This window comes from Gymnoscopelus braueri (assembly GCF_963280865.1).
Source record: "Gymnoscopelus braueri genome assembly, chromosome: 7".
NCBI classification, from domain to species: Eukaryota; Metazoa; Chordata; class Actinopteri; order Myctophiformes; family Myctophidae; genus Gymnoscopelus; species Gymnoscopelus braueri.
Window position 1 is genome coordinate 19,034,392 of NC_137608.1, and position 12,202 is coordinate 19,046,593.

Below are 12,202 nucleotides of genomic sequence, written 5' to 3' on the forward strand. Positions count from 1 at the left end.
ATATAACTCCAAAGGTGGACAAGAAATCAAAAATAATTGCTCCATTGATTAGAAATTGATAATTCAAAATATGCTCCTCATTGACTTACATTGTACGGTCAAACAGCTCTCAAAGTCACTATTTTAGCACGTAAACGAACACAATCAAAGCTAATTCAGACAATATAGAGCATCACCAAACCCAGTACTGTTTGTTTATTTAATAAAAATGTCAACTTCCCGTTGATTTTACTATTTGAAGATCCGGATCCGGATCCACGCGGATCCAGTCCGGGTTTTCTTCTTAATAAAAATAGCAAAATCAACAGGAAGTTAACATTTTTATTAAAAAAACAAACAGTACTGGGTTTGGTGATGTTCTATATTGTCTGAATCAACTTTGTTTGTGTTTGTTTATGTGCTAAAAGAGTGACTTTGAGAGCTGTTTGACCGTACAATGTAAGTCAATGAGGAGCATATTTTGAATTATCAATTTCTAATCAATGGAGCAATTATTTTTGATTTCTTGTCCACCTTTGGAGTTACATCATGGCAAGGTAAATACACAACCCAAACCTCTACCAAAGTGGTCTTGCCCTTTAAGTACAGTTATACAACACGCTGTGTGTGTATAATGCAACTACTGATGATTATGAACTCATAGTAGGCTACAGTTGCCCAAGGAGCTCTCAGGCCTAAAATCAAACTGAGAACAACCAATGTCTTCTGTACGTGCTCTTTGCAAAAAGATTGTTAGCAGCTTGATATGGAGTTTTTTTCTATCTATCTATCTATCTATCTATCTATCTATCTATCTATCTATCTATCTATCTATCTATCTATCTATCTATCTATCTATCTATCTATCGTGGTGGTGGTGGTAAAAGTCCTCAAATGTTTTACTTAAATAAAATTATCAATACTGCAATGTAGAAATACTCTGTTGCAAGTAAAAGTCCAGTATTCAAAATGTATGTGAGTAAAAGTACAAAAGTATTGACGTCAAAATATACTCAAAGTACCAAAAGTAAAAGAAGGCCTATACCCATTAGCAGAATGTCCCATTTCACAGATTTAAAATGTATAAAAGTAGCAGATCTACAAAGTTTAAATAGGGCTGAAGTGGTTAATGTATGTTTTGTAATAATAACTCAAATCTACAAAGTAACTAGTGACTAATGTTTTCTAACAATTGTAGTGGAGTAAAAAGTACAACATTTGACTCTGAGATGTAGTGGAGTAGAAGTAAAAGTAGGCCTATAAACCAGTGGAATTTACTCCAGTAAAGTAAAAAGTACATCAAAATTGTACTTAAGTACAATACTTAAGCTAATGTACTTAATTACTTTCCACCACTGTCTGTCTGTCTGTCTGTCTGTCTGTCTGTCTGTCTGTCTGTCTGTCTGTCTGTCTGTCTGTCTGTCTGTCTGTCTGTCCTCCATCCATCCATAAATACATTTCACAAAGATGTTTCACCAGACTCCAGTTATATATTGGGTCTGTAAATAGGTTAACCATTAAGGTGTTATTATGTAATAGCTAGCCTGCCTATTCATTAGAATGTAAACCCAAGAAAGAGCATGATGCTTCCTTCTAAAAACTCGAACCTTTTGTAAATGTAAAAAACAGCCACAAGATGTCACTCTTTTACTATTCTTACATGAGACCCTTTGGAGCGTAGTAGGTGTAGCCAATCCAAAGTTTTTGTTTATGGCATAGACCTATATTTTCAAATATTTTTCTCTTAAAGAAAAAAAAAAAAAAACCTTCGTATAGTAGGCCTACATACATATATAATGTATGTATGTATGTATGTATGTATGTATGTATGTATGTATGTATGTATGTATGTATGTATGTATGTATGTATGTATGTATGTATGTATGTATGTATGTATGTATGTATGTATGTATGTATGTATGTATGTATGTATGTGTGTCTGTGTTTCTGTATGTATGTATGTATGTATATTATACCTACCTACCTACCAACCAACTGAAGACAGACAGACAGACAGACAGACAGACAGACAGACAGACAGACAGACAGACAGACAGACAGACAGACAGACAGACAGATGGGGAGGAGGATTTTATGTGTATTTTTAACAGCAAAAGCTCAACATTTCTGTATTTTTATGTAAATGTCTTCTTACATACAATGCTGCAATGTTACAGCTCTGTATACACACTTCTTTACTCTCTTTAGTATCTATAGGCCTATCTTTTATTGTTTCTCACGCTTTGAATTGAATTGGAACCATTTCCATTGGATCATTATAGTCTCAAATGTTTATAACCCCCGTTAACTAGGCCTAATGTTAGCCCCATTAATGTGAATAATTCCCTAATTAGGTTGATTTCGCTCAAAATAGGCAACTTCAGCGTTTATTGTTGTCTCTAGAGAAATATGGACGCGTTCGGCGTTGACCAGTGTTGCCAGATTTTGCGAGAGAAATAAGCAACCAATTTTGAGTGCAAAATAAACCTCTGCAGGGCCGACGGCTGCACAGTAAATGTGGGTGACATGACATTTGTGATCACAAGAAAAGAGGAAATGACCTACCTGGGTTGCATTTTAGAGGCAAATCTTTCCAGTGAAAAAATGGCAACAAAAGTAATCAAAAAAGGCCAACCACAGAACAAGATTTTTGTACAGGATCTCCTCTCTGGTCAGTAAGAATAGACCAATTATTTGTTTACCAACATTGAGACTGGACGCACATGTGATTGTTTCATATGATGCAATCAATTCCCAACGTATTGTTTCGGGGTGCACTGGTTTCAGTACATTCAACCTCCTCTTGTGTGTCGGCTAGTGAGGCGCGTCTTAGCGAGACATGACAGAATGGGTTTCATTTGGTGGTGCCGCCGGCCTGCGCGCGCATACAGGTACTTACCAGTGTGACGTCGTCTGTTAAGGGGTCTATACATCGAGGACTCCAACAGGAGCACTCATCCAAAGTCCCTAGCACCACCTAAGGCCCTTATGCTCCAGACATCCCAAAACAAACATTTGAAAATAGCAGATCTGAGATCTACAAGCTCACAACTGTTGCATCGCAACTCGTTGTGAGCTTGTAGATCTGCTATTTTCAAAAACAATTGAAATAAAATTTGGAATATTTTTTTAAACGTTCTATTTTAACACAAATGCTGCACAAAACATTTATGAAAATATTTGAGAACCACTGGTTTAAAACATTATTAGAAAATTAGAATATAAACCAGCCCATTTTTTACAAGCAACGTTACAGAAAAAGAAGCCCAAAAGTCGTATAATAAGCCGACATGGCAACACTGTTTGTTGTCTATTAATAAAGGCTAACCTGTCGGCAGGCTCCGCCCACTTTACCTGAGCGCACTGACCTTCACTGGAACGGAGGCTTGTCTGAAAGAAAATGTACACTTCGTCGTACGACGGTGTCGCGTGCGGAAAAGAGCCAATCTGCAAGCTCACTGCGTGGCGTGGACGCAACGCGCTGTGAGCTTGTAGATCGGCTACTTGCCGAAGGCACGACTCCCACAGGTGCGCATGCGCGCGGTTTAACAACTCGCTGACAGCGTTGCCATGACCGCTTCTTATAAGCGACTTTGGGCTTATTTTTCTGTAAAGGGCTGTTGTGTAAACCAGTGGTTCGCAACAATTTTCATGTCAAGGACCCCCAAATTAATATGTATTTGTCCACGGACCCCCATCTGAAATTATTGCCAGAGACCAGATTTGTGTTGTTAAAATGTTTCAAAAATATTCCACATTTTGTCACTTTGTCTTTGACACAGATTTTTTTTTTTAAATAGCAGATATACTAGCTCACAACGCGTCACATCGTGACGCGGTGTGTGAGCTTGTAGATCGGCTATTTTGAAATAGCCGATGTAAAGCGCTCATGTGGCCTATAGTCACTTGTTTTGGGCTTGTTTTCATAGACCTGGCTGCTTATTTCTCTCGCAGAATCTGGCAACGCTGCTTGCTGAAGCGGACAACTACAAAGAGAGAGAGAGAGAGAGAGAGAGAGAGAGAGACTGGTGGTGCTACTGCGTTGTAGACGTAGACAGGGGGCTGGAAAGGCTGCGCGTTTAAAGCGTCCCATTCAGTTTTTTTGTGTAAAATAGCTTATTATTATTCTCTTATTTCATACCAAGGCTTACCAACGCAGTTGACAGACAAGATCAGAGCATTCTAAACCTAAAGAAAACAACCTGATCACTGACAGACAGGGAGGACAGAGAGCACTTGGCGTCGGGGGTAAGTTCAGTTGTGAACTCTCTCTGCTGCTGCAGAGATGAGAGAAATAGAAGGATGTTAAATGTGTTTATCTCTCAGGTGCAGTGGTGTTCCTAATATTATTTTTAACTTAAAAGTATCAATACTGCAATGTAGATCTACTCTGTTACAAGTAAAAGTCCTGAATTCAAAATGTACTTGAGTAAAACGTAGAAAAGTATTCGCATTGAAATATACTTAAGTACTGACAGTAAAAGTACTCATTATGCAGATTTTCCCATTTCACATAGTTCCAAATGTATAAAATGCTTTGAAAATAGCAGATCTACAAGCTCTTTGCGACGCTTGAGCTTGTGAGCAAGTATGCAAAAGGCTGATGAAGTGGTTAATGCATGTTTTGTAATAATGATCAAAATCTACAAAGTAACTAGTAACTCAAGTTTTGTGAAAGTACAATATTAGTGAAAGTACAATATTTGCCTCTGAGATGTAGTGGAGTAAAGTAAAAGTGTTGAAAATTGGAAATACTCCAGTAAAGTAAAAAATACCTCAAAATTGTACTTGGGAGTAAATGTACTTAGTTACTTTCCACCACTGCTCAGGTGATTAATGTTGTTTTACATGTTGCCGTGTATACTCTGGTTTCAAAGTTTTAGGTTTTACAAAAGCTACATCCGTGCGTGGTTGTCTATCAAAAAGCCCGTGTAACAGAATCTGATTCTTTGCTGCGGTATATTGAAGATGAATAGAATAGGTTCTGTGTCGCTATATCTCTCCAATGGGGTCGTTACTTAATCTTTAGGGTAGCATTTCATACCCTTTTGGATCAATCTAGTTTTTGTTTTGTTTTTGTTATTTGTTTTGAACAATGAACAGGTGTCATTGATATCTCACATGCTCATGTGTTGAGCTTTGAGCTGCACAATGCAGAGAAACAATATCTTGGGGGGAAAAAGCTATTTTATTATTTTAGATTTGATCATGCATGCATAGTTGCATCCGATGGGCGTTGTTTATTATACAGGATGATGTTTAATTTTGCAGATATGTTCATAAACATCATGACGAATAGGCAGTGGTGTGAAGTAACTGAGTACATTTACTCAGGTACTGTACTTATAAGTACAATTTTGAGGTATTTTTTTTACTTTACTGGAGTATTTCCAACTTTCAATACTTTTATTTCTACTCCACTACATCTCAGAGGCAATTATTATGCTTTTATTCCACTACAATTATTTGAAAACTTTGGTTACTTTGTAGATTTTGATTATTATTACAAAACATACATTATCCACTTCAGCCCTATATACATTTTGGCCATTTGAAAATAGCCGATCTACAAGTTCACAAAGCATCATGAGCTTGTAGATCTGCTATTTTTTTAAATGATTTTGAAAAAAAATTAATTTGAAAAGTTGTGAAATGGGACATTCTGCATAACGACTACTTTCTACTTGTGTTACTTTAAGTACATTTTGATACCAATACTTTTGTACTTTCACTGAAGTAAATTTTGAATTCCGGACTTTTACTTGTAACTTGAATATTTCTACATTGCAGTATTGATACTTTTACTTAAGTAAAAAGTATTTATGAGTACTTTTCCCACCTCTGACGAATAGGCTACTGCTGCTCATGGTAGTTTGCAGAGCCTTTCTATTGGAACCTTGTTCGCTGCAGCTGCCATGTGACTCTGCTGGTGGTTACTTTACTTGTTCTTGTGCCTTGTCTGAGGACATTCAAGTCACATTATTACCTACTTGAGCATTGTAAAAGGTCTTTTAATATCCCTTCCTCTACGGCTATAATTTGAGGATGCCAACCCATTCCCATTGTCCCCTCCTCCATTGCCTGAAATACAGTGCTTTGAGACCACAACAAAAGCTCTTTATAGCGCTGAAAGGGGTCGCCATCAACTTCAAAATGTTACAGGCACTGTAAATGAAACCGCTGTTGTTCATGTCAGAGACAGTGGTGCGGCAGACTTATTTTTATGCATGCAACATTTCAGCAAGGAATCATTTTGAAGCCAATTCAAGCCATGTCTGCATGGTTGCTCCCTCTCTTTCTCTCTCCCTCTCTCTCTCTCTCTGTCTCTCTCTCTCTCTCTCTCTTTTAATGATCTGGCACAGAACTATCTATTTTCTTACCATCACAGTCTGAGCCAGGCAGATGATAGCTGTATGAAAATTGCAGCAGAGCAAGAGGACAGACGAGATTTACGATTAAAATAGTTTGGTTATCCACAGAGTGTGAACAGTATTTAAATCCCCAGTTAATTTAAAACTGAAACCTTGCACATTATAACCAGATGGGACCCGTACAGGGTCCTTTTTGTTACAAGGATTTTGCTGTGTGGAGTGTGCCAAGCTTTAGACCTGGATGGTGTGGTGGTCCCCTATTGTACTGGTTTAGGCTTTGGAGGTTTTCCCAGGGGTCACAGAGAGGGCTCGATCTTCATCTTCCACTGGCTCAGGCGCTGTTCTGCTTTCTTTAGAGATGAAGCAATGGATGAATATATCATAGGGGACAACATGAGACCCTTGACATGTGTTTCATGAAGACGTTCTTGGGATTCCAGGGTTGGCATAATATCCCCATAAGTCCATTTCTCTTGGGTACACACACACACACACACACAGTCAAATCCTCTGTGTGAAAATTATCCATTTGTAACTCAGACAGTGTAAAAATGTAACCAAATGGAAGGGTCCATTTGGTTACATTTGTACACTACACGCTCACAGTTGAATTAACCCATTAAGACCTGGGACGCATCTGTGTCATTTTTAGATTTGAGCTAAAAAGCATTATTTTACACTTTGGCTATTTTTGAAAAATTGAGAATATTTGTGCAAATTTTTTAATATATATATTTTTAAAGCAAACATTTGTAACTCAAATCTTTGCTTATGGGAGTCCCTGGAACAAAATATTTTGGGATGGGGGTCCGCGGCCAAATACATATACATTTTGGGGTCCTTGACATTAAAAAGTTTGAAAACCACTGACATAGCAACATATGTTTTTTTCAAAAAAACTGTTAGGATTTAGAAGACATTTTGTAGAATCGGAACCTCAGGCCTTAATGGGTTAACACTCACGATTTTACTGTGAAAAAGTCCATAACAAACAGTGCTATCATCCAACTGGCTAAAGCAAGCAATATCCACGATTTACCAGTCTAAACCCAGGACGTCTTCTGTAAATTGAGACAAGGCTATTTTACCAATAACAAAAATAGGTGTAAAACAAGACCATCTTCCAATTATCATTTCTGCTTCTAATGGGGCTTGAGACTTACACGGCCCTGAATTATGTTTCTCTGACTAGTGAAAAATGTAGCCAGGCAGGACATGTGAGGTGATTTTGGGCCATCTCCAATGCATCTCTCTTGTAGTAAATGCTGTCTGAGACAAAATAGGCACTGTGTACTTAAATACTGTCACTAGTTTGGTGTTTGTGCATTTATACCAGCAATTTTTCCAGTCAGACTAGGAGGCCTTCACAGAAAAATCTTCAGTGTTACCCATTTTCAACGCTGAAAGTGTACAAGTGGAACCAAATGGACCTGTATAGCTTTGGTTCTCAAAGTGGGGTCCGGGGACCCCCAGGGGTACTTGAGGGGGTTCCAGGGGGTCCCCAGCTAAATGATGGATAGGAACCAAATGGACCCTTATGGGTCTGTAACTCTGAAAGCGTACAAATGGAACCAAAAGGACCCTAACGGGTCCATTTGGTTCCATGTGTACACTCTCAGAGTTAAATTAACATTGATTGTACAATATAAACTGGGGTCCCAGAGATAGAGATGCCATTAAATGGGGGTCCGTAGCCTAATGCATGTCAAACTGGGGGTCCTTGAAATTTAAATGGTTGAGAATCACTGCTAGAGCCGTAAAAAACTTCTCTTATGGGGGTCCCTGGCTTATCTTTTCAAATAGGGGTCTGCGGGCTAATAAGTGTCAATTTGGGGGTCCTTGACATGGAAAAGTTTGAGAACCACTGCTGTATAGCACACTCAAGGATTTTACAGTGTTTTCCTATATAACACGAAGGCCACTGACAATGGAGGTTTTCCGTTTCCCCCACATTTTAGAGTCGAGTGCGTTACGCACTGTAGCTAGCTTAGCGTTTAATCTGCACATTGTGCATGGCCAACAGCGTGCACGGCATTCCATGGACTTTTCCCTGGTTGTTCCCCTGCTTATGCACGGCCTCCTAAGCAGATTGAGTGCAGGTACGGACTGGTGTTGGTTGGTACATCAGGCTTATATGATCGGCGCTCTCGGTGCACAGCCAGCCCCTGTGGACATATGGCATAGGTCCCTCAATTAACACCTGCCTGAGACAAACCCCTCTGTCTACAGTGATCAAAGGCCAGCCTCCACTGTTGAGACATGTCACTCCAACCTATACACACTCCCTGTGAGTACACTCCGTCGCTCTGTCGTTTTGGCTAGAGGAAATAACTTCCTCTCCGCTGCACCCATCTGACCCGGTTGTATATCTGAATGTGAAAAATAGTCTGCGCACCGGATCATTCAGATTGACTTTATTGTCACTTAGATGCACTGGCTTGGTACATACATGTGAAAAACGTATGCTCGGAAGCTTCAATGCAATAAAAAACGTGATAAAACGAGCTAAAACACTCGATAAACAATAAAAACAGGGCAAGAATATCAGTCAATGGAAGTGCAAAGTACAGAGGCTTATGGCACAGTCACTTTTTACTGTTATTTAACAGTCTGATGGCCCGTGGGAAAAAAAACTGTTCCTCAGCCTGCTTAGTGCGCAGGGGATCATGCTCCCACTGATATTTTCTCATATTTGCCACCAAAGGTGACATTTTGAGCACCAAGCTCTTCCTCGGAGGGGGATTTGCTTTACTGGTTCATTTTTGTGATGTTCACTGAGGAGTCTTTGGAAGCGCTTCAACTTGTTGCTTGAAACATCACCTTTGGTGATGAATAATTTAATAAATATTCATGGTAGCATGATCCAATGTGTGCGAAGTGTGCCGACTAAATTATTCTGTTTTCACGTGTTCTTCAGTCCAGCACCTGGTATTTTATTAGGTGTACGTGCGTTGCTGTCGTGCAGAAACCTTTTTATGTTCATAATTCAACTTTCATTGTTTTTTCATAAATTGGTGCCCTACTTCGTCATATGACAGTGTCGCGTACGAGTCGTTAAAAAGCCGATCTACAACCTCACAATTCATTGCACTGCATTGTGATCGTGTAGATTGGCTGTTTTCACAGTTCAAAAAGGTTTTTGATTAATTTGAAAATTTTAGCTTATAATAACATGCCAAAAATAGGGACACCAGATTGAAGTGGTTAAGTCTGTCTGCGGGTTTTATAAATATTTAACCAATGAAAGGTATCAGCAAGAGCTTGTGCCTAAATATGAACTATATCGGATCCATTCAGGTCATTTTTTAATGTTTTATTTCCTGACAAATGGCAACAATTGTTTGCTGCTGGTCTTGGTAGAACCCTTGAAGCTTAACCGTGGACTCCATGTGAAGGGGAAGGGAGTTGGCATCCATCCACTTTTACAGATGTGGCACGTGGGCATACCTTAGCCTCTAACGTGTCATTAATGAGACCCTTGGCTGTCTGTGTTGAATAGGCCAGTGGTTCTCAAACTTTTTCATGTCAAGGCCCCCCAAAAGGATATTTATTTGGCTGCGGACCCCCCCCATGTCAACAAATATTTTGTGCCAGGGATTTTTCAAAAATAGATAGCAGATCTACAATCTCATAGCGTGTCACCGAGTGTGCGCTATGAGCTTGTAGATCTGCTATTTTTTAATAGCCAAAATATAAAATATGTCTTAAGAGGTTAAAATGATTGTGACGTTATATTAACTAATTTTGCTGGGGACTCCCTGGCACCCACCCTAGGACCCCTGGGGGTCCCCGGACCCCACTTTGAGAACCAATGGAATCGGCAATGTAACGGCAACAACAAGGTAACGGGAATCCTCCTAAAAAAAAATCATGCTATGATATGAGCTTTGTGGTTGCTGGTGAGATTGATGAAAGAAAAAGAATCTTGTTGATACAATATAATCGCAGAATAATGTGGAATTCCTGTTTAGTCTTCAGTCTTTGGCTGGTGTTGACTATAAAGCCTGGTGTGGTAGCTTTGGACATGTGGAAGCGATCTCCATACAGTAGCATGTGTTCAAACTGGTGATGTGCGGAAGGCTTGTTGAACTAGTGATGTGTGGAAGGCTTGTTGAAAGCACTCGGAACAGGCTTCCAGTGCTAGGCTGACTGCCAGCCTCGTGTCATATTGTTTGAAGATCTACAGTACCAGGAAGTGATTATTTGAATGATCAAAGTGCTGGCAGAAACTTTCAGAATAATTTAAATCTCAACTTGCTAGATTTGTAGACTTTAACCACGTGAACCCTATAGCATTCCTATTCTGGGCATGTCAATTGGCAAAAATAGAACGTCTTGTGTGCTATTTTTGGCAAATATATTTGGTATAGAAGAAAAAAAGCAGGGGACCAAGTACAGATCCCCGGGGGACCCCAGTCAACAAAGGTTTAAGTGTTTAAACAGTGGTTAAAGAGGATTTGGGTAAATGCAAAATTCTGCTAGCTTTGGTTGTGTATAAACTTGACACTTAGCGATGCATTAGTACTAAACGTTTTGAAAGTAGCAATAGATGAGAATTAAGATTGCCAATATTTATACTAAATATTTTGGTTTCTAGCGTCATAATCATGCCTTCAAGCCAAGGTAACTCCTGTCAGTGAATTGTGGAAGGTCCATGTTTTCCAAGTGGATTGCGTGATGGATTGAGAGTCGTATTCTCTCTTTTACTGTAGAAAATAATTGAGATGGGCAACATACTTTTTTCATGAAAGAAGACCATTTTTAAATATAGTCTGAACTCTGAACCCAATGACACTACTCCTCTTTAGAACTCAAAAAAGTCATGCTTACTTTAAACAAAACCGTTTCATTTCTGTTGAGCCATTAACAGAAAATAATTATTTAGCCCCTATTTAAACCGTATAGAATCAATTTAACAGCATCCTGAAACTTCAACCAAAACACCACAGCATCCACCCAAGCTTCTAAAAGTGGTCTTGTGTTCTTTTGTGTCGTAAAAAGAAAGCCCAGGGAGGGAGGGAGCTTTTCTACTAGCTCACAGTGCTGCTTGATATCCCTGTTTTGCCTTTGAAGCCCCAGACCATACACGCTGGGCTGAAGTGCTGAACTGGATTAAATCTAATACCACTTCAGCCAGTCCAGCTGTACTTAGCACTGCCACATGTAGAAAGGAACCTAATTGGAGCGTGATTTCATCAAAGTCGTCATTGGCACAAAACAAGCCTCAACAGCTGATTCAAAAGTTGTTGTGCTGTTTGAGTGTCGGAGTTAAAAATGTTAGCTTTAAAAATATTTATGTTCAAAGATTTGCACACATTTTCACAATTTTTCAAAAATAGCAGATCTACAAGCTCATAGCGCGGCACCGAGTGCCGCGCTATGAGCTTGTATATCTGCTATTTTTGAATAGCCAAAGTGTAAAATAATGCTTTTTTTAGCTCAAATCATACTCGAATAGAAATCTCAGCTCGGAAGTCTGTATCAATGTTCTACTGACGGGACATCTTTATTTCCTTGTGATGGGGACAGGTTGTGATCAATTTGGTGACCTAGTTATTCCTAGTACTGTAGTGAGTATTGTTCATGGTGACGAAGTCATGCATGCTTGAACTTGCGTGTTTTTTGACTTGAGGCGGATGAACGAGTGAAGGCTTTTCACTCTGCAGCATGGGATTAACCTTGGCTAAAACCAAAAAGTGTATGTTTCAGAGAAATGTATTGTTTGCCAAACTATGTTAAGCCCTCTCTTTCGTCCGTCCCACTTCTCAGTTACCACCTGATGTTCATAACAGAGAAGAGCTATCACTAGCCAGCCCTGATGATGTAAAATACAACTGAATCCAAATGTAGT

General features: G+C 39.3%; 1 protein-coding gene across 2 annotated transcripts in view; it reads left to right on the forward strand.

Moving 5' to 3' along the window:
* Positions 1 to 4,009: 4,009 nt before the first annotated feature.
* Positions 4,010 to 12,202, forward strand: part of kank1a (KN motif and ankyrin repeat domains 1a) — an 81,496-nt gene continuing 73,303 nt past the window's right edge. The window contains exon 1 of one of the 2 annotated variants that reach the window (XM_080432234.1): positions 4,010 to 4,228. The gene's annotated coding sequence lies outside the window, so the exon portion shown is untranslated. The remainder of the gene's footprint in view (positions 4,229 to 12,202) is intronic. The other variant, XM_080432233.1, reaches the window with a different exon arrangement.